Source organism: Phyllobates terribilis, unplaced genomic scaffold (genome assembly GCF_046119375.1).
Source record: "Phyllobates terribilis strain yellow unplaced genomic scaffold, ASM4611937v1 Scaffold_7__3_contigs__length_470593459, whole genome shotgun sequence".
NCBI classification, from domain to species: Eukaryota; Metazoa; Chordata; class Amphibia; order Anura; family Dendrobatidae; genus Phyllobates; species Phyllobates terribilis.
Genome location: NW_027362767.1, coordinates 198,646,294 through 198,668,127, shown reverse-complemented (window position 1 = coordinate 198,668,127; position 21,834 = coordinate 198,646,294). Strand labels below are relative to the sequence as shown.

General features: G+C 46.0%; 1 protein-coding gene across 1 annotated transcript in view; it reads left to right on the top strand.

The window, feature by feature from the left end:
* Window positions 1–467: 467 nt before the first annotated feature.
* The window catches only part of CNGA2 (cyclic nucleotide gated channel subunit alpha 2), a 103,038-nt gene continuing 81,671 nt past the window's right edge, over window positions 468–21,834 (top strand). The window contains exon 1 of the mRNA XM_073637743.1: window positions 468–820. The gene's annotated coding sequence lies outside the window, so the exon portion shown is untranslated. The remainder of the gene's footprint in view (window positions 821–21,834) is intronic.

The following is a 21,834-nucleotide window of genomic DNA, read 5'->3' as shown; positions in this document are numbered from 1 at the left end:
CAGAATCTCAATTATATAGACGATCCCCCAGAAAAAGAGAGCTGAGCACAGTCAATCAATGCCAAAATGTCACAGCAAACACAAATATATACATAATAAATTTAGGTAAACTGGCTTCAACTATGAGGAGGACCCCAACAGCACAGGCTCTTAGCAAAGTGCAATAGTGCAAAAGTGCCTATGACCACCACACGCCATCATCAATGGACCAAAAAGCAGGCACACGGAACAGTACCCCAAGGTGTTTCGCGTATGGCTTCTTCAGGGGCAGTGCCCTAAGCCATCTTATATAGTGGCTGCAACAATGAAAATGAATCGGGACCTATGTGTGCAAGAAGTATCTAGTGATTTAGGAGTAAAATAAAATGGTTGTTACAAGGTTGAACTGTAAAATCCATGCTAAGTCAGAGATATTAGAACCATTCTTATTATTACATGCCGTCGGAGTGTTTACTTGTGCCTTCGGGTACACGGCGCTATGATTGTGAGTTTCTTGCATTGTGCTCCCTTAGAGAATAATTAGTCTCCTTCATTATCATGAAAACAAACAGGAGAGAGGTGGAGGGAGCAGTAAGGTAAAGAAGTGCAGGAGCTATGAATATAGAAGAGATGGTGAGAAAAAAGGCATGCCGAGAACAGGAGGATAAAAGAGTTCTCTGATGCCGCTTACAGAACACGGAACAAAGCAATAAAAGAGCCACAGATCACCCACAGAAGAGGCAGTGTTCTGCTTGGAGTCATATCTGGAGCTGCAGCATCTCCAGGGAAGAAATCCTGGCCTGAAAAGGACGACGGTACGGCGGTGCGGTAAGGCTATAAGGTGGGACTCTGTAATTCCTTATGTGACAATAGGTTTCTGCGCATGAAATCTCCATTGTGTTGTCACTTATTAGTAAACTCCTGCTCCAGGAAGACACTGGAAAAGCATAAAGATAATAGTTCCATGTTATACGTGTCTTTGTCACTGGAACCTCAGATACTTTGTGAGAGTAGTGTCACTTACATGGGGGGGAAATGTACAGGGAGACAATGACGTTAGAATGATAATAGATATTTCTATTAATGTTACATTATTCATGAAAATCAATCAATGACATACAGGAGACTAATGACAAACACGTCCTTAATATTAGCCCCAATTCACGATAATATTATTGGTATAAATGCACATGCAGGAAAGTAATGACTTATATTTTTGCAATGGCATGAAGAAAATCGCTAAATACATGTCTAGAATAATGTCATTTTTTTTTTACAGGAAATATTAGTCATTGTATTGGTGTCAACTTCTACAATTTAAAATAAGCCACTGACCTTTGTCAATAAGTAAATCACTTTTTTTTTTCAAATTCTCAGTAGCTAGATGCCATATTCACTTAGCAGTCAGTGCAGGGCTGTATTTACTCATTCACACCAATGATGCTTCTCTGTTCTGAGAGAATCAGATCGATTATGGTGATGACACTCGGATCAAACGCTGATCATGTGTCAAGTTTACTGTGATCCAGGTGCAGAGAAGACGGAGAACTTAATTTTTCCATCTTCTCCATTGTCTGAGTCTGCATAAATGAGACTGCACTCGGATGTCATCCAAGTGCAGTCCGATGTTTCACACGCACCCGTAGACTTGAATGGGTTCTCGTGATCCAATTTGCAGAGGCTGAATCAGCATGAGGAAAAAATAGCAGAACTGCACTGCCCCATAGTATAACATTGGGCAGAGTGCTATCCGATAAGACATCACATAGCACTTGGCCATGCAGTACGCTCATGTGAGCGAGCCCTTAGAGTTCTTGCTGCGCTAAGCATTCTTCTGCTCACAGCCCCCTCTTGGTGATTTGGGCTGTAGAAGGCCATCACATCACCAGGGAATTGTGGGTTTCATAGCAGACACCTCCCATCCAGGATCAAACCACTGAAATGTCCCCATTAGGGCTCATTCAGACATCAGCTTTCATGGCTAACACTTGTTCATTGTGATCAAATTCTGATGAAAAAAACTGACACAAACCAAACTCTGATTACACTCTGATCAAAAATAATGATGAAACGCTTACTGCTATTTGTACACCAGAAAAATCCCTGCCGTGTGAAGGAGCCCTCGGGTGTTGACCGCAGAATAAACGTAGTTACAAATCAGTGATCCGAGCTGACTCCAATGCTGCTGTTAGAGCCAGATAGAGTTCTGGCCAAAAGTTTTGAGATCGACACAAATTTAGGTTTTTACAAGTTGCTGCTTCAGTGTTTTTAGGTCTTTTCGTCAGATGTTTCTATAGTTACTGAAGTACAAATGTCATTTCATAAGTTTTTACACTTTTATTGACAAATATATCAAGTTTATATAAAGTCTCAATATTTCCAATGTTGATATCCAGCTGCCAGGCTGAATAACAGAAGTTTTGAAAAATAAGGGAAATTACATTGGAAATATTATTATTTTATAGCGCCATTTATTCTATGGCGCTTTACATGTGAAAAAAGGGTATACAGAGCAAAAACACTTACAAAAATCTTGAACAAAAACGCAACGGCAAACTGGTACAGGAGGAGCGAGGACCCTGCCTGCGAGGGCTCACAGTCTACAAGAGATGGGTGAGGGTACAGTAGGTGAGGGTAGAGCTGGTCGTGCAGCGGTATGGTGGAGCGGTGGTTACTGCAGGTTGTAGGCTTGTCGGAAGAGGTGGGTCTTCAGGTTCCTTTTGAAGGTTTCCACGGTAGGCGAGAGTCTGATACGTTGGGGTAGAGAGTTCCAGAGTAGGGGGGAAGCACGGGAGAAATCTTTTATGCGATTGTGAGAAGAGGAGATAAGAGGGGAGTAGAGCAGGAGATCTTGTGAGGATCGGAGGCTGCGTGCAGGTAAGTACTGGGAGTCTAGGTCACAAATATATAGAGGAGACAGGTTGTGAATGGCTTTGTATGCCATGGTTAGGGTTTTGAACTAGAGTCTCTGGGAAATGGGGAGCCAGTGAAGAGATTGACAGAGAGGAGAGGCCGGGGAACAGCAAGGGGGCAGGTGGATTAGTCAGGTAGCAGAGTTTAGGATAGATTGGAGGGGCGCGAGAGTGGTAGAGGGGAGGCCACAGAGCAGGAGGTTGCAGTAGTCAAGGTGGGAGATGATGAGGGCGTGCACTAGTGTTTTTGCAGATTCATGGTTGAGGAATGTGCGGATCCAGGAGATGTTCTTGAGTTGGAGTCGACAGGAAGTGGAAAGCGCTTGGATATATGGTTTGAAGGAGAGGTTAGAGTCCAGGGTTACCCTGAGGCAGCGAGCCTGAGGGACTGGGGAGAGTGGGCAGCCATTGATTTTGATGGATAGGTCAGATGGGGGGGCTGAGTGAGATGGGGGAAATATGATGAATTCAGTTTTAGCCAATGTTAAGTTTTAGAAATCTAGCAGAGAAGAAGGATGAGATAGCGGACAGACATTGTGGGATTCTAGTTAGTAAGGAGGTGATATCAGGTCCAGAGAGGTAGATCTGTGTGTCATCAGCATAGAGATGATACTGAAAGCCGTGAGACTCTATGAGCTGTCTCAGGCCGAAGGTGTAGACGAAGAAGAGCAGGGGTCCTAGGACTCAACCTTGGGGGACACCGACCGATAGGGGGCGAGATGAGGAGGTGGTGGGTGAGTGGGAAACACTGAATGTCCTGTCTGTTAAGTATGAAGAGATCCAAGATAGGTCCAAGTCTTTGATAGATGAGAGAGATGGGAGAGTCTGTAGTAAGAGGGAATGGTCCACTGTGTCGAGGGCAGATGACAGGTCCAGGAGGAGAAGGACAGAATAGTGTCGCTTGGATTTGGCAGTTAGTAGGTCATTGGTGACTTTAGTCAGGGCAGTTTCAGTAGAATGGTGCAGTCGGAAGCCAGATTGTAAGCGGTCAAAAAGGGAGCAAGAGGACAGTTCAAAATGGATGTGTTGTTCGAGTAGTTTTGAGGCATAGGAGAAAAGTGATATGAGGCGAAAGCTAGTCAGAGAGGATGGGTCAAGGGAGGGTTTTTTGAGGATGGGTGTGATTGAGGCATGTTTGAGGCATGAGGGGAAGACACCAGTTGTTAGTGACAGGTTAAAGAGGGTGGTTTAGATTTGGGATGAAGACTGTAGTAAGGTTAGGGATGAGGTGGGACGGGATAGTGTCAAGTTCACAGGTGGTGAGGTGTGACTTGGAGAGTTAGGAGGAAAGTTGATCTTCTGTAATGGCGGAGAAGCTGGTTTTGGAGGAGGAAGATTGAGTAGATATGAGGAGAGACTGTGGGGACTTTAGGTAAAAGCTTTGTCTGATGGTATCAATCTTCTGCTTGAAGAATGAGGCAAAGTCCTCGGCTGAGATGAGAGGAGAGGGAGGAGGCACTGGGGGACGGAGGAGAGAATTGAAAGTGTTGAATAGCTGTTTAGGGTTGTGTGACAGGGAGGATATGAGAGATGAGAAGTAGGTTTGTTTTGCTGCAGTGAGTGTGGACCTGAAAGTAGTGAGGGACTGTTTGAATGCGATGAAGTGCTCGTTGGAGTGGGACTTTTTCCATCTCCGGTCAGCAACCCTGGAGGTCCGTCTCAGTTTTTTAGTTAGGCTGGTGTGCCAGGGTTGTCTGTAGATTGTGCGAGCTTTGATATGTGTGAGGGGGGCGACCGAATTGAGGGCTGCAGCTGTTGTGGTGTTATATAAAGCAGCAGCATCTGCATCGTGTAAGGAACTTATGTCTGTAAGAGTGAGAAGGGATTCAGAGAGTGAGTGTAGGTCAAGGTGTTTGACATTTCTGCAAAGGTATGAAAGTTTGTGGAGTTTGGATTGTGCACCTGGGGAGGAGAGGGAAGAGAATGCGAGTAGGTTGTGGTCAGATACAGGGAGAGGTGATTTGGAGATATTGAGTCTTTACATAAACTTGACATATTTGTCAATAAAAGTTTAAACACTTATGAAGTTATAATTGTACTTCCCTAAGCATAGATAAATCTGAATAAAAGATGTAAAAACCCTGAAGCAGCAAAATGTGAAAATCAAAATTTGTCAATCTAAAAACTTCTGGCCACAACTTTAAAACACCTAAACCGACTACACAGAGAGCGCACGAGACATCCATCATACACGTCTAGAAGGTGCGAAAGACGAGGAGAGTCCAATATCCACAGGCCGTCCCATCATGACAATACCAGTACTTGAGTGTCGGTTTTGTATTTTTTAAAATAATTTATTTCTTCAAAAATTAAAAAAAAGAGCTTTTTTAGATTTTGAGAAGATCAAATAAAAAATGTAAAAAATATACCAAGTTATCACCATCTAGCTCAAATCCAGATTAGATAAATCAATATTAGTTAAACTAAAAACAAAGATTCTCGTTTATGACCCAGCAATTTTTTAATTTTTTTTTCATTATGAACAGAGTAATAAATTTTTTATTTTTCCAAGGATGTAGCTATGGGAAGGCTTATTCTTAGCCAGAAAAGTTTTGATTTCCAATGGCTCCATTGGTTGGAAAACATATCATTTTTTTTGTGGGAGTGGAGGGAGGGAAGCAAAAGGTTCAGATAAACCCCTATTGGTTTTGGGGGCTATTTTCAAACTATTTACCCTGCAGTAAAAACAATTATGGGTCAATACAATTACACCTATATAAAAAAAAATAAATTCATTAAAAAATATATGCATTCTGCCCAAAAAGTTAAGGAAACACTTAGACATCTCAGTAAAATCCCAAATCAGTTGAACTTCAGGGATATCAATCTGTCCAGTTAGGAAGCAGAATCGATTGTGAGTCGATTTTATCTGCTTTGGTGTAATCGAAAATGACAACCAAAATGGAGGTGCCTGTGCAATGTTGTAGTTTGTGTGTTAACACTCTCTCCAGCCCTCAGGTGCTGTCCGCCAGCCTGTCTATTATCCGTGTCCACCAGCCTGTCTTTCAGCTGTGCCTGCCAGGCTGCCTATCTGCCGTGCCCGCCAGCCTGTCTATCATGTGTGCCCGCCAATCAGCCTGCCAGCCGAGCCTGTCAGTCAGTCAGCTCCATCCAATTGCCTACCAGCCGTGCACATCTTTTGTGCCAGTCCGCTTCGGCTATCAGCCCCGTGGGAGTCGCCTGCTCTTACACGAGGTCGGTCCCAGAGTGGCACCTGGTTCACCTTCCCGATCCCGCCTTGGTTCACGGAGTCAACTAAGCAGCTGTGTAGCCAGGGTCGGTCCAGGTAGGTACTTAGTTACGCCCTTCTGGTCCCTCCTTGGATTACGGCACAGTGGTTCCATCATCCGGACCCGTAACACATTTCCTGTAGGTCTTGACCAGGTTTGCACACACTGCAGCAGGGATTTGGCCCACTCCTCCATACTGGTCTTCTCCAGATCTTTCAGGTTTCAGGGCTGTCGCTGGGCAACACTGAGTTTCAGCTCAAAAGATTTTCTGTTGGGTTCAGGTCTGGAGACTGGAGAGGCCACTCCAAGACCTTTAAATGCTTCTTATGGAGCCACTCCTTAGTTGCCCTGGCTGTGTGTTTTGGGTGATTGTCATGCTGGAAGACCAAGCCACAATCCATCTTCAATGCTCTTACTGATGAAAGGAGGTTGTTGGCTAAAATCTCGCGATACATGACCCCATCCATCCTCCCTTCAATACGATGCAGTCATCCTGTCCACTTTGCAGAAAAGCACCCCCAAAGCATGATGTGTTCTTGAGGTAGTACTCATCCTTCTTTCTCCAAACACAGTGAGTGGAGTTGATACCAAAAAGTTCATGCCTCCTCTGGATCATCCAGATGGTCATTGGCAAACTTTAAACAGGCCTGGACATGTGCTGGCGTGAGCAGGGGGACCCTGTGTGCCCTGCAGGATTTTAGTCCATGTTGGTGTAGTATGTTACTAATAGTAATGTTTGATACTGTGGTCCTCATGTGTAGTTCTGGGCTGATTCCTGACCTTTCTCAGAATAATCCTTACCTCAAGAGGCGAGATTTTGCATGGAGCCCCAGACTGAGGAAGATTGACAGTCGTCGTGTGTTTCTTCCATTTTCTAATAATTGTGCCAACTTTCCATCCCAGCCTTGTGCAGGTCTACAATTTTGTCCCTGGTGTCCTTAGACAGCTCTTTGGTCTCGGCCATGGTGGAGAGGTTGGAGTGTGATTGATTGAGTGCGTGGGCAGGTGCATTTTATACAGGTAATGAGTTCAAACAGGTGCAATTATTACAGGTAATGAGTGCAGAGCATAGAATCATAGAATGGTAGAGTTGGAAGGAACCTTCTGGGTCATCTGGTCCAACCCCCTGCTCAAAGCAGGATTCACTAAATCAACCCAGACAGATATCTGTCCAGCCTCTGTTTGAAGACCATTGAAGGGGAACTCACCACCTCTCGTGACAGCCTGCTCCACGCATTGATCACCCTGTCAAAAAGTTCTTTCTAATATCGAATCTGTGTCTCCTCCCATTCAGTTTCATCCCATTGCTTCTAGTCTTTAATTGTGCAAATGAGAATAAAGATGATCCTTCTACAATGTGACACCCCTTGAGATATTTGTAGACAGCTATTAAGTCTCCTCTCAGTCTTCTTTTTTGCAAGCTAAACATTCCCAAATCCTGTAACCGTTCCTCATAGGACATGGTTTGCAGACCGGTCATCATTCTGGTCGCTCTTCTCTGAACGTGCTCAGGTTTGTTGATGTCTTTTTTAAAATGTGGTGCCCAAAACTGGACGCAGTATTCCAGATGAGGTCTGACCAAAGAGGAGTAAAGTGCGATAATGACTTCACGTGATCTAGACTGTATGCTTCTGTTAATACATCCCAGAATTGTATTTGCCTTTTTTGCTGCTGCATCACACTGTTGACTCATGTTCAGTCTATGATCTATTAGTGTACCTAAGTCTTTTTCACATGTACTGTTGCTTAGCTCTATTCCTCCCATTCTGTATATGCTTTTTTCATTTTTATTGCCCAGATGTATTACTTTGCATTTTTCCCTGTTAAAAACCATTCTGTTAGTTGCTGCCCACTGCTCCAGTTTATTTAGGTCTTTTTGAATCCTCTCTCTCTCTCTTCTCTAGTATTAGCTATCCCTCCTAGCTTTGTGTCATCAGCAAATTTAATCAGTTTACCCTCAATTCCTTCATCTAAATCATTGATAAAGATGTTGAACAATACAGGTCCCAGGACAGAGCCCTGTGGTACCCCACTTGAGACATTCATCCAACTGGATGTGAAGCCATTTACGACCACTCTTTGAGTCCGATCACTAAGCCAGTTATGAATCCACCTAACAGTTGCCTTGTCCATTCCATACTTGGTCATTTTTTCAATAATGATGGTGTGAGATACTTTGCCAAATGCTTTGCTGAAGTCAAGATATACTATATCTACAGCATTTCCCTGATCCACCCAGTCAGTGATTCTGTCATAGAAGGAAATTAAGTTAGTCTGACATGACTTGTTAGTTACAAACCCATGCTGACTTCATCCAGGTACTTACATACATGTTGTTTAATAATTTGCTCAAAGATCTTTCCTGGTATAGAAATCAGACTCACCGGCCTATAGTTCCCTGGGTCCACCTTCTTCCCCTTTTTGAAGATAGGAACAACATTTGCTCTTCTCCAGTCTTCTGGGACTTCTGTTCTCCAAGAATTTTCAAAGATTATGGAGAGTGGTTCTACGATCTCCTTCAGTACTCTGGGGTGTAATTCATCTGGACCTGGAGACTTGAAATCATTTATGTTAGCTAAATATTCCCTCACAATCTTTCTGTTTACAGATAACCTGGATTCTTCTATTCCTTTAATAGGACAGTGAAGATCAGTTGAGGTTACATTTTCTTTCTGAGAGAAAACAGATGCAAAATAGGAATTAAAAAGTTCGGCCTTCTCAACATCCTTTCTTACCAATACACCATTTTCATCCTGTAAAAATCCTATAGCATCTTTGACTTTTCTTTTACTTTTGACATACCCCCAAAATCCTTTTTTATTGCTTTTCACATCTCTTGCAAGCCTTAATTCATTGTCAGCTTTAGCTAACCTGATACATGCCTTACAGGTTGTGCAGACTGCATTATAATCTTCTTTAGATATGCCTCCCTCTTTCCATTTGATAAACATTTCTTTCTTTCTTTTTAGGATGCGTTTAAGTTCTGTGTTCATCCATCCTGATTTCCTTAAATGCTTCCCATTCGTCCTACTTTTCGGGATTGTTAACGATTGTGCTTTGAGAATCTCATTTTTAAAAATTTCCCATCGTTCCTGGACATTTTTGTCCTTAAGGACATCCAGCCATTGGATCCCTCCTTTTCTCTTTCTGAGTCGCTTAAAATCTGCCTTTCTGAAATCTAACCTTGAAGTCTGAGTCTTCACATGTCTTCCTCCTCTAGTTATCCAAAATTCTATAATAGCATGATTGCTGCCTCCTAGGGTTCCAGCCACTTTTAGCTCCTCAACCATTTCCTCCCTGTTTATAAGGATTAGATACAAAGTAGCAGATCCCCTTGTTTTCTCCCCTACCTTTTGGAAGATAAAGTTGTCAGCAAGAGAGGATAAGAATTTGCTTGACCTGTTACTTTTACTTGAGAGAGATTCGAAACAAATGTCTGGATAGTTGAAATCTCCCATGACCACTACATCATATTTTTTGGAGAACTTGGTTATTTGATACATAAAGAGTTCATCCATATCTTCAGCTTGCCAAGGTGTCCTGTAGTAAATGCCTATAATGGTGTCCTTTCCGTTGTTCTCTCCTTGTATTCTTACCAAAACAGTTTCCACAGAACTCACAGTCTCTGAAGCTTCAATCTGTGCAGATATTCGCTTTTCTAACATACAATGCAACACCTCCTCCTCGTTTATCAAGTCTGTCTCTTGCAAATAAGTTGTATCCTTTTAGCCTTCCAATCATGTGTATCGTCCCACCAAGTTTCAGTGATTCCAATGACATCATATTCCTTTTCCTGCGTTAGTAGTTCCAATTCTCCTTGTTTGTTGCCCATGCTTTGTGCATTTGTATAAAAACACAATAGTTTGTGATTGGTTTCTCTTCCTCCAATATTTTTATTATTTTAAATTGTTTTGTCTTTGTTCTTCCTTTCCACTTCCAGTAGCAGAGATCTCAATAGTATTTGTCAGCTGTATATCTTTTTCTGGCCTTTTGCTTCCCTTCCCACATTGTTCTAGTTTAAAGCTCTCCTGATGAGTGTAGCAGTCTTCGTAAGGTGCACCGCATCTCTAGCAAGTAGTCCATCGTATAGGTAATTCATTCCGTGATCCAGAAATCCAAATCCTTGTTGACGGCACCATCGACGTAGCCAGTTGTTCACCTGTAGAATCTTATTCCACCTCATTGTTCCATGGCCATCCACTGGGAGGATGGATGAGAAGACCACCTGCGCTCCCAACTCTTTCACTTTCTTGCCTAAGTTTTCAAAGTCACTACAGATGGTTTCCAGGTCCTTTCTTGTGGTGTCGTTTGTCTCCACATGTATTAGCAGGAATGGGTAGTGATCTGTAGGTCTGTAGAGTCCTGATATCCTGTCAGACACATCTTTAATTTTTGCACCAGGAAGACAGCACTTTTCTCTTGAGGTTATGTCTGGTCTGCAGATAGCGGCCTCTGTTCTTCTCAACAGGGAATCCCCCATGACCACCACTCTCCGTTTTTTCTTCACAATAAGCTTTGTTTAAGAAGCAGGAGGCCTTCTTAAAGAAAAACGAATAGGTCTGTGACAGTCAGAATTCTTGCTGGTTGGAAGGTGATCAAATACTTATTTCATGCAATAAAAATCATACAATGTGATTTTCTGGATTTTTTTTTAAGATTCTGTCTCTCACAGGTACCTACGATAAAAATTACAGATCTCTCCATTCTTTGTAGGTGGGAAAACTTGCAAAATCAGCAGTGTATCAAATACTTATTTTCCCCACTGTATATGTTTTAATCCAGTAATTCAGAGCAGATTGGTGCAGAAATGAGACCTGAGATCCCCATCGATTGCTGAAAAGAACTCTTAGAAGTGCTCAGCTCAGGAGACAGGACTATGACTTTCTACTGCATCCACTCGGCTCTTTGTGCTCTCCTGCCTCATGAGCTGCACATGAGAGCTGTTTTCAGCGATTGGTGGGGGACTCGGAATCGGGTTCCCCATAGATCCAGTCAGAATTAATGACTATAAAACACTGCAGCCGACTATCGGTCAGCCTGAACAGGCGGCTGTCAATCACCCAATGCAGGAGCAAAAAATTTGTTAGGGTAAAATTTTAAGCTTACTTAAAAGGAGACTGTCACCCACAAAATGCCAATTAAACTGCATAAACATTTAAAATACGGGAGGTAGCACATACAAAAATAATACCAGTTAAATCATACAGTTTAACTTAACATCTGCTGAAAAATCCAGCTTTATTTAATATGCCCCCTTTTCTTATAGTCTGGGAGTGGGGAGGGAAGATTTCAAAAATGTTATCTTGATCCTGGCGCTGTCCCCCGCAACCCCCCGTCCAATGCACCGAAACTTCAGTGCCTAGTGGTAAATACGGGCCAGCCTGTAACGGAACAAAGAAAAGAATTGCAGAGATAGGATGAAACTTTTGAAAAATCTAAAACCTATCAACACTGTGTGAACATCGAGGTTAACAAAGTACTGAACGCTTCTGCTTTTTAATGATATATGGCATGGTAGGCACGATTGGAAAAATATCTGCTGCTCTAGTTAACCCAGCAAAGGTATGTCTGTTGACATCTCCCATTGTCATCCCATAGCATCATTCCCAGTGGTAAACCAATGTTATGTTCCATTAGGAACACAGCATGAGAAAGCGCCGTCTCAAAGCAGCAAAACCTCCTCATCACTGAGCCTTCAGGGACAACAGGCAGCTTGCATGACGTGTTTTACCTTTTGGCATTAATCAAGGACTATATCACTGCTTCAAGAGGAAAATATTTACCACGATTGTCAGCAAAGTGTCTACGAAGGTAACTTGCCAAGCACAATTGTGGGTGATCCTGCTGGATGGAATCAAGGCCATAACTGGAAGTGAATGGCTCATCTTCACCACATCCGCATAAAGCTAATTAGAACTTGTGTAGCGTCGGCGTCCCTGCCTCCTGCTAGGCAGGGACGCTGTTCCCCTCACCTCTCCGCTCCGTGCCCGGCGTCTTCCTCCCGTTCTGCTGGCAGCGCGCGCTGCTTCCCGGCCACTGTGCTTAGGGCGCGCGCTCCCCCTCTCTTAAAGGGGCCACGCGCGCCGTCCAAAGGAGTCCCCGGCCAATGGCACCTCCTCCAAAATGGAGGTGCCCGAGCAATGTTGTTGCATAGCCTATCACTCTGCTTCAGCCCTCAGGTCCCGTTACCAGATACCTGCCAGTTACCTGCCAGTTTCCTGCCAGATTCCTGCTTGATACCTGCTTGATACTTGTCTATCTGCTTACATTCCTGCGGTCCGACAGTCTGCCTACCAGCCCTGCCAGTCTGTCTATGGATCTGTCTGCCCGCTCACCTGGGAGCGCTCACTTGCTACCTGCCTGCTAGCCTACCTGGAGGCTCTGCCGTCACGTGCTGTGACCACCTGTCTGTCTAGAGACTCTTGCCCGCTCACCTGGGAGCGTCCACCTGCTGCCTGCCTGCTAGCCTACCTGGAGGCTTAGCCGTTACTTGCCGTGACCACCCGCCTGTCAAGAGACTGTCCCCGTCACTTGCCGTGACCTCCTGCCCTTCTACCCAGAGACTGTCCCCGTCACTTGCCGTGACCTCCTGCCCTTCTACCCAGAGACTGTCCCTGTCACTTACCGTGACCTCCTGCCCTTCTACCCAGAGACTGTCCCTGTCACTAGCCGTGACCACCTGCCCACCTACCCTGGGAGCCACCCGCTTCCTTACAAGGACTGCCCCTTTGTATAGTTGCTCAGAGGTTCCACCTCCCAGACCCGTTACAGTTTGCTCGGGCCATGGAACCCGGTGGCACCCAAGCTCCCTCGCTCTCGGACCTATGTCATGAACTTTTCCGTCAGAGGTCCCAACAGGAGTCCATCCTGAGTCACGTGCGTAGTGTTAACTCCCGCCTGGACACATTGACTACCTCATCGGGAGCTGCCTCCACTCGCACATTTACTACCCCGGCACTGCCGCAGCCCATCAACACCATGGCATCTCTTCCCGGTCCCCGCCTCTCCGCCCCTCCTCGTTTTGGGGGAGATCCCAGCCAGGCACGAGGCTTCATTAACCAGTGCACCCTGCACTTCGAACTGTTGGCACACCAGTTTTCCACCGACCGAGCCAAAGTAGCCTTCATCATGTCCCATCTCACGGGAGAGGCACTGGCTTGGCTAAATCCTCTATGGGAGAGAGGAGACCCCCTGGTGTCCAACCTGCCAGCCTTTCTCACGGCTTTCCGGAAAGTCTTCGACGAACCAGGACGGAAGACCTCATCCGCATCATCTCTGCTACGCCTCCGTCAAGGAAATCTCACCGTGGGCCAATATGCCATTCGGTTCCGTACCCTTGCTTCGGAGCTGGCCTGGGATAACGACGCCCTGGTGTCTGTCTTTTGGGAGGGTCTGTCCGGCCGTATTAAAGATGAACTCGCCGGTCGGGACATTCCTACCACTTGCCACCCGGATTGACATCCAGTTCCAGGAGCGCGCCAAAGAGGTCACCCGTGAGAGGAGGTTTCCACGTCTAGCCCCTACCTTCCAGAAACCCGTCACTTCTCCCGTTACTCCCCAGGCGCACTCACCCAAGCCTATGCAGGTCGACCAGATCAAGATGGTCAAAACCCGTCAAGAGTTACGCCAAGCCGAGGGGAGCTGCTTCTACTGTGGCAGTAAGGAGCACTGGATCCATTCCTGCCCGGAGAGGTCGGGAAACGCCTGTGTCTAGGATCGCTCAGAGAGGTCGTCCTAGACAGGAGTAAACCCTCTCCATCTCTGTTGCTGTCGGTCTCTATCATCTACGGGGAGAACCGTTGAACTAGCCCAACTTGACTCTGGAGCTGCCGGAAATCTCATTTCTCAGTCCCTGGTAGAGAAATACCGCATTCCCACCAAACCTCTGGCTGTACCCTTGTCTGTCGCTGCCGTGGATGGGGGCCTCTTACCACATCCCATCCAACTCATCACCGAATCCATAACTCTGCAGGTGGGAATGCTGCACTCTGAGAGCATCTTCTTTCATGTTCTGCCTGGACTCTCTCACGCCCTCTTGCTAGGCCTACCTTGGCTTCAGAAACATGCACCCATGCTTGATTGGCAGACCGGAGAAGTCCTTCGCTGGGGACAGGACTGTCATAAGACTTGTTTAGTTCCCGTCCATCCAGTCCGTCCTTCTCCTACCCCAACCAATCTACCTGGTCTTCCGGTTCCCTATTGGTCTTATGCGGACGTCTTTAATAAAAAGGAGGCAGAGACATTACCCCCTCATAGACCATACGACTGCCCAATCGACCTGATACCCGGCGCTACTCCTCCCCGTGGGCGCATTTACCCTTTGTCCGCTGCTGAGACCCGGTCCATGTCCGAATATATTGAGGAGAATCTGGCCCGGGGATTTATCCGGAAATCTACCTCCCCGGCGGGAGCAGGCTTCTTCTTCGTCAAAAAGAAGGACGGCTCACTCCGTCCCTGTATAGACTATAGAGGCCTTAACCAGATCACGGTGAAGAATAAATACCCCCTTCCGCTCATTCCAGAATTATTTGACCGTCTGAGGGGGGCTAGAATCTTCACCAAGCTGGTGTTAGAACCTTGCTGTTAGGTTTTTTTTCCTTTGCTGGTCACATGACCTTGTTGGCCTATTTAATCCTGCTCCGCCCTTCTGGCTTTGCTGGACTTCATTGTATATCTACTTTCTAGCTAGCCTGTGCTCTGTATCTAACTCTGTTAGTTTGCTTGGTCTACGGACCTCTATGTTCTATTTTGTTTGTTCGTCTGTCTGCTACTATTTCTGTTAGGAGGTGTCCCATATTCCTCCCAGTCCTTAGTACTTGTAGGGATTCCCTCCCCACATCTATAGGTCTCCGTACAGACTAGATTAGGACTTTAGCAGGTCTGATCGCAGGATCAGGTTCCCTGTTACATCGTAGGGATTCAGCTGAGTCCTATAGTAGGGACAGATCTCCTCTCTTTCCTTAGCTTTGGTAGCAGAACATAACAGTAAGTCCAGCCAGCAAATTCTCTAAGGAAAGATTTTTCTGTTCCATCATGGTGTCGGTTCAGGATTTGGCTCATCGCCTGCAGGGACTCTCTCTGGAGGTGGCCGAGCTCCGTCAGCACGTGAGTAACTGTCCTGGAGCACATTTCTTGGAGCCTAAGGTATGTTTGCCGGATTTATTTTTTGGTGAACACCGAGAATTTTTTTCATTTAAAAATGCTTGCTTATTGTATTTTCATTTGAGACCTAAGTCCTCTGGGGATGAATCCCAGCGCGTAGGGTTCATAATGTCACTTTTGCGCAAAGAGCCTCAGGAGTGGGCCTTTTCTTTGCAACCTAGTGATTCATGCTTCAGATCAGTGGATAGTTTTTTTTATGCTTTGGGACTATTATATGATGATCCTGACCGTGTCGCATCAGCTGAGACTGAGTTGAGACGTTTAAAACAAGGATCAGGTAATGTGGAAAAATATTGTACACATTTTCGTCGTTGGTCCACTCAAACAGGATGGAACGATTCTGCTCTGAAAAGTCTATTTCTTGCTGGGCTCAGTGAAAGGGTTAAAGACCTGCTAATTGCTTATCCTACACCTGAGGATTTGCAACAGGCTATGCAATTAGCTATACGGGTGGATAGAAGACTGCGTGCTAGGGTTAATGAGAGCAAATCCTCTGCTATGTCAGTTTCTGGTTATGATAATGTGTGTACTAACAGTGGTGAACCGATGGAGATTGGATCGGTGGCACCTCGCTCTCAAGAAAAAGACCGTCGTTTTTCGGAAGGCTTGTGTTTCTATTGCGGAAAATCTGGTCATTTGATTAAAGGCTGTGAGCTTCGTATGAAGAAAGAAAAAAAAATGGTCAGTCACGCCCGTATTGCCTGTTTAAATTCCAAGGGTATATTTTTAGCTGCTTCCACGATTGCTCAGGAAAAATTAATGGAATTTCGGGTGTTTGTTGATTGCGGGTCTACACTGAATGTAATTGATGGGGGATTCGTGGAAAAACTCAATTTAAAACCTGAACCTTTATCATCCCCCATTGCTGTGGTTTCTGTGGATGGTTCCCCTTTGAAGAATATTACTCTCAAGGTCAGTGAATTTCCTCTCACTATTAATGGTGTTCACCATGAGAAATTGGATTTGGTAGTGTTGAATAACTTGCCTTCTCCAGTAATATTGGGTTTGCCCTGGTTAAAATTTCACAATCCTGTACTGGATTGGTCTACCAGTGAAATTAAATCCTGGAGCCATAAATGTTATGACAAGTGTTGTAACGGGCGTATTGCAGCTTTGGATAGGGGAGAATTGCCTGTTCCTATTCAGGATTTTTGGAGAGTTTTTTCTGAGAAAGAATCGCAGGTTTTGCCTCCCCATAGAGACTATGATTGTTCTATTGAATTTGTCCCTGGAGCGACTCTTCCTAAGAGTCGTTTATTTAACCTTACTATTCCTGAGAGGAAGGCTTTGGAGGAATACATACAGACAAGCTTGGCCGCCGGTCACATTAGGCCCTCTAAGTCTCCTGTGGCGGTTGGATTTTTTTTTGTAAAAAAAAAGGACGGCGGTTTACGTCCTTGTCTGGATTTTCGTGAGATTAACAAAATTACGGTACGCAATCCTTACCCACTGCCATTGATTCCTGATCTGTTTAACCAGTTATTGGGGGCCAAGTGGTTCTCTAAAATTGACCTTAAGGGGGCATACAATCTGTTGCGCATGAAGGAGGGTGATGAATGGAAGACTGCTTTTAACACTCCTGTGGGTCATTTTGAGAATCTGGTTATGCCTTTTGGTCTTACTAATGCTCCTGCATTTTTTCAGAATCTGATTAATGACATCCTTAGACCTTTGATCGGCAAAAATGTGGTTGTGTATTTGGATGACATTTTGATTTATTCGCCGGATCTGGAGTCTCATTGGCGGAGCGTGCGTGAGGTATTACAGTTATTAATGGACAATTCGCTTTTTGCTAAGCTGGAGAAATGTGAGTTCGCTGTACAGAGAATTAGTTTTTTGGGCTACATTATCTCCAGCAAAGGTTTTGAGATGGATCCGGTTAAGGTTCAGGCTGTGCAGGAATGGCCTAGGCCTATTGGTTTGAAATCGATACAGAGGTTTTTGGGTTTCGCCAATTACTATAGAAAATTCATAAAAAATTTTTCTAGTATTGTCAAACCTCTGACTGATCTCACCAGGAAAGGTGCTGATGCGGTTCAGTGGTCTTCTGAGGCCATTGAAGCTTTTGTGTATCTCAAGGAGAGGTTCACCTCTGCTCCCATCCTTATGCAGCCTGATGTTACTAGGCCGTTTTTGGTTGAGGTTGATGCTTCCTCTGTGGGGGTTGGCGCAGTATTGTCTCAGGATAACGGGGATGGATTACATCCCTGTGCCTTTTTTTCAAAAAAATTTTCGGAGACTGAATTGAATTACGATATTGGTAATCGGGAATTATTGGCTATTAAACTCGCATTTGAACACTGGCGCCACTTCTTGGAAGGTGCGGAATTTCCCGTTCAGGTTCTTACGGATCATAAAAATCTGATATATCTTGATGCTGCCAAGCGCCTGAATGCCCGTCAGGCTAGGTGGGCACTGTTTTTCTCGCGGTTTAATTTCTCCGTTACTTACATCCCGGGTACCAAGAATGTTAAGGCGGATGCCTTGTCTCGCAGTTTTTCTCCCATAGTCGGTGCTGAGAAAGAGGAAAACATTTTACAAGAAGGTGTTGTGATAGCTGCTTTAGATTCCGTTTTGGAAGATGAGATTCTTAAAGCTCAGGAGAATGCCCCATCTAACACTCCTCATGGGAGGTTGTTTGTGCCTGGGACCTTTAGGAGAGATTTGTTTGTTGAGTGTCACGAATCTCGGTTGGCAGGTCATCCCGGAATCTCTGAGACCAAGAGACTGGTGGGTCGCAGTTTTTGGTGGCCTGGATGGCAGAAGGAAGTCATTAAGTGGGTGCGCCAATGTACTATATGTGCTAGATCTAAGTCCTCACATACTCCTGCTGCGGGGTTGCTTTGTCCTTTGGAGGTCCCCAGTGCTCCTTGGACACATTTGGCTATGGACTTTATAACTGACCTTCCCCCCTCTGAGGGTTTTACTGTCATCTGGGTGGTCGTGGACCGTTTTAGCAAGATGTGTCACTTGGTTCCCTTCGTCAAACTGCCCTGCGCTAAAACTCTCGCTAAGGCCTTTGTCAAGGAAATTGTCAGACTTCATGGCGTTCCTACTGACATTGTTTCTGATAGGGGTCCTCAGTTCGTGGCTCGTTTTTGGCGTGCCTTTTGTGACAGGTTGGGAATTCATTTGTCGTTTTCGTCCGGATATCATCCTGAATCTAATGGCCAGACAGAAAGGAAAAACCAGGATGTTGAGCAGTTCTTGCGTTGTTTTGTGGCAGACAATCAAGAGGGGTGGTCTGAGTTTCTGCCACTTGCCGAATTTGCTCTGAACAATCATACATCTTCTTCTGCTGGTTGTTCGCCTTTTTTTTGTTGTTCTGGGAGACATCCGTCGTTTGGGTCGTTCTCCAAGTTGGGATCTGCCGTGCCTGAGGAGGAGAATTTTTCCGGTGATTTGGAAAGAGTTTGGACGGATGTGCGTGGTAATCTTCAGGAGGCCAACAGAAAATCTAAAGACTACTTTGATAGGAAATGACAGGAGGTTTTGTTCGCTGTTGGTGACATGGTTTGGTTGTCCTCTAGGAATCTGCGGTTGAGGATTCCTTCTAAGAAATTGGGTCCCAAGTTTGTAGGGCCCTTTAAGGTGCTTCAGGTTGTCAACCAATCTGCTGTTAGGTTGGAGGTTCCTACCTCCTGGAGAATTAATCCGGTCTTTCATGTCTCTCTGTTAAAAAAAGCTGTTGTGTCGGATGGTGACGCCTCTGCCTCTGTTCCTCCGGTGGTGGAGGACGGGGAATATGAAATTTCTCGCATCCTTGACTCTAGACGGTATAGAGATAGTTTGCAGTATCTTGTGGCCTGGAAAGGTTTCGGACCCGAGGATAACTCTTGGGTGAGGTCAGATGATGTTTCCGCGTCCAGACTTATCAGAGCGTTTCACAGGAGATTTCCTGATAAGCCTGGTCCTAGGGGATCCGGAGGATCCTCTTAGAAGGGGGGGTACTGTTAGAACCTTGCTGTTAGGTTTTTTTTCCTTTGCTGGTCACATGACCTTGTTGGCCTATTTAATCCTGCTCCGCCCTTCTGGCTTTGCTGGACTTCATTGTATATCTACTTTCTAGCTAGCCTGTGCTCTGTATCTAACTCTGTTAGTTTGCTTGGTCTACGGACCTCTATGTTCTATCTATTTTGTTTGTCTGCTACTATTTCTGTTAGGAGGTGTCCCATATTCCTCCCAGTCCTTAGTACTTGTAGGGATTCCCTCCCCACATCTATAGGTCTCCGTACAGACTAGATTAGGACTTTAGCAGGTCTGATCGCAGGATCAGGTTCCCTGTTACATCGTAGGGATTCAGCTGAGTCCTATAGTAGGGACAGATCTCCTCTCTTTCCTTAGCTTTGGTAGCAGAACATAACAGCTGGACCTCCGTGGGGCGTATAACCTGGTCCGTAACCGTCAGGGGGATGAATGGAAGACGGCATTCAACACCCGGGACGGCCACTATGAATACCTGGTAATGCCCTTCGGTCTCTGTAACGCTCCCGCCATCTTTCAAGAGTTGGTCAATGACATCTTCCGGGACCTTCTCTACTCCTGCGTAGTGGTGTACCTGGACGACATCTTGGTCTTCTCTCCGGATCTTCTCACTCACCGGAGGGATGTTCGTCAGGTCCTGCTCAGGCTCAGGCAGAACCACCTCTACGCTAAATATGAGAAGTGCCTCTTTGAGCAGACCTCGCTTCCGTTTTTGGGCTACATAATCTCTCAGACCGGCCTACGAATGGATCCTGAGAAACTGTCTGCCATCCAGAAGTGGCCCCGATCAGAGGGGTTGAAGGCTATTCAGCGGTTCCTGGGCTTCGCCAACTACTACCGCCTCTTTATACCGCACTTCTCTTCCCGGACTGCCCCAATCTCTACCCGTAAGGGCACTAATCCCAGAGAATGGCTGGCCGAAGCAGAGGAAGCCTTTCTTTCCTTAAAACAGGCTTTCTCTTCTGCCCCGGTGCTGCATCGTCCGGACGGCAACAAACAATTCTTCCTGGAAGTTGACGCCTCCTCCTCTGGAGCCGGAGCGGTACTTACCCAAAAGCCTTCCGGAAGAATGGTAACTTGCGGCTTCTTCTCCAAACTCTTCTCCCCTTCTGAGCGCAATTATTCTATAGGTGACCGAGAGTTATTGGCCATTAAGCTGGCACTGGAGGAGCGGTGTTACCTGCTCGAGGGGGCTCTTCACCCGGTAATAATTTACACGGACCACAAGAACTTGGCTTACCTCCAGAGCGCCCAGAGACTTAACCCGCGCCAAGCCCGGTGGTCCTTGTTTTTTGCCTGCTTTGATTTCGTTCTTCATTTTCACCCGGCAGACAAAAACATCAAAGCTGACGCCTTGTCCCGATCCTTCCTGGTGTCTGATCTAGAGGAGGAACCTAAGCACATCATTGATCCCGCCAGAGTAATGCAGGTGGCCCCCGTGAATCTAAATTGTCTCCCTCCCGGTAAGACGTTCGTAACAGTACCTGATCGGGAGAAGGTCCTACACTGGGGTCATTCGTCTAAGCTAGCTGGCCACGCCGGTCAGAAAAAGACCCTCCAGCTTATTACCCGGCATTACTGGTGGCCTACCCTGCACAAGGACGTAATAGACTTTGTTTCAGCCTGTGTGTCCTGCGCCCGCAACAAGGTTCCGAGACACCTGCCAGCCGGTCGCCTCCTTCCTCTTCCAGTACCTGCTGCCCCGTGGCAGCATATAGCTATGGACTTTATAACGGATCTCCCTGTCTCTGCCGGTTGTACGGTCATTTGGGTGGTCGCTGACCGCTTTTCCAAGATGGCTCACTTCATTCCCCTGCCGGGCCTCCTGTCTGCACCCGAGCTGGCTAAAGACTTTATCCGCCACATCTTCCGTCTCCATGGCCTGCCCCTCCACATCGTGTCGGATTGTGGGGTTCAGTTCACCTCACGCTTCTGGAGAGCCACATGTAAGCTGCTTGACGTCACCCTGGACTTCTCCTCTGCTTACCACCCACAGTCCAATGGTCAAGTGGAGCGGATCAATCAGATCCTGACAAGTTACCTCCGGCACTTCGTTAATGCCCACCATTCGGACTGGGTGGATCTTCTACCATGGGCCGAATTCTCTTACAATAATCACGAGAGCGAATCTTCCTCCAAATCCCCGCTTTTTGTAGTCTTCGGTCAGCATCCTCGGATCCCATTTCCCATCTCCACCTCGGTGGACAATCCGGCTGCGGAATCTCTCGTTAGCGAATTTTCCTCTATTTGGGAGAGTACCCGATCCGCACTCCTTCAGTCGTCCGAGCGGATGAAAAAACACGCTGACAAAAAACGCCTGGATCCTCCACAATTCCGTCCTGGAGATAAAGTCTGGCTCTCGTCCAAGTATGTCCGGCTCAAGATTCCTTCCTACAAGTTAGGGCCTCGGTTCATCGGCCCACTGGAAGTTATCAAACAAATCGACCCGGTGGCCTATAAATTGAAACTCCCGGCCAACTTGCGGATCCCTAACTCCTTCCATGTATCTCTCCTCAAACCCGTGGTACTTAACTCTTTTTCCAATTCTACAGGTACGCCCCCTGCTC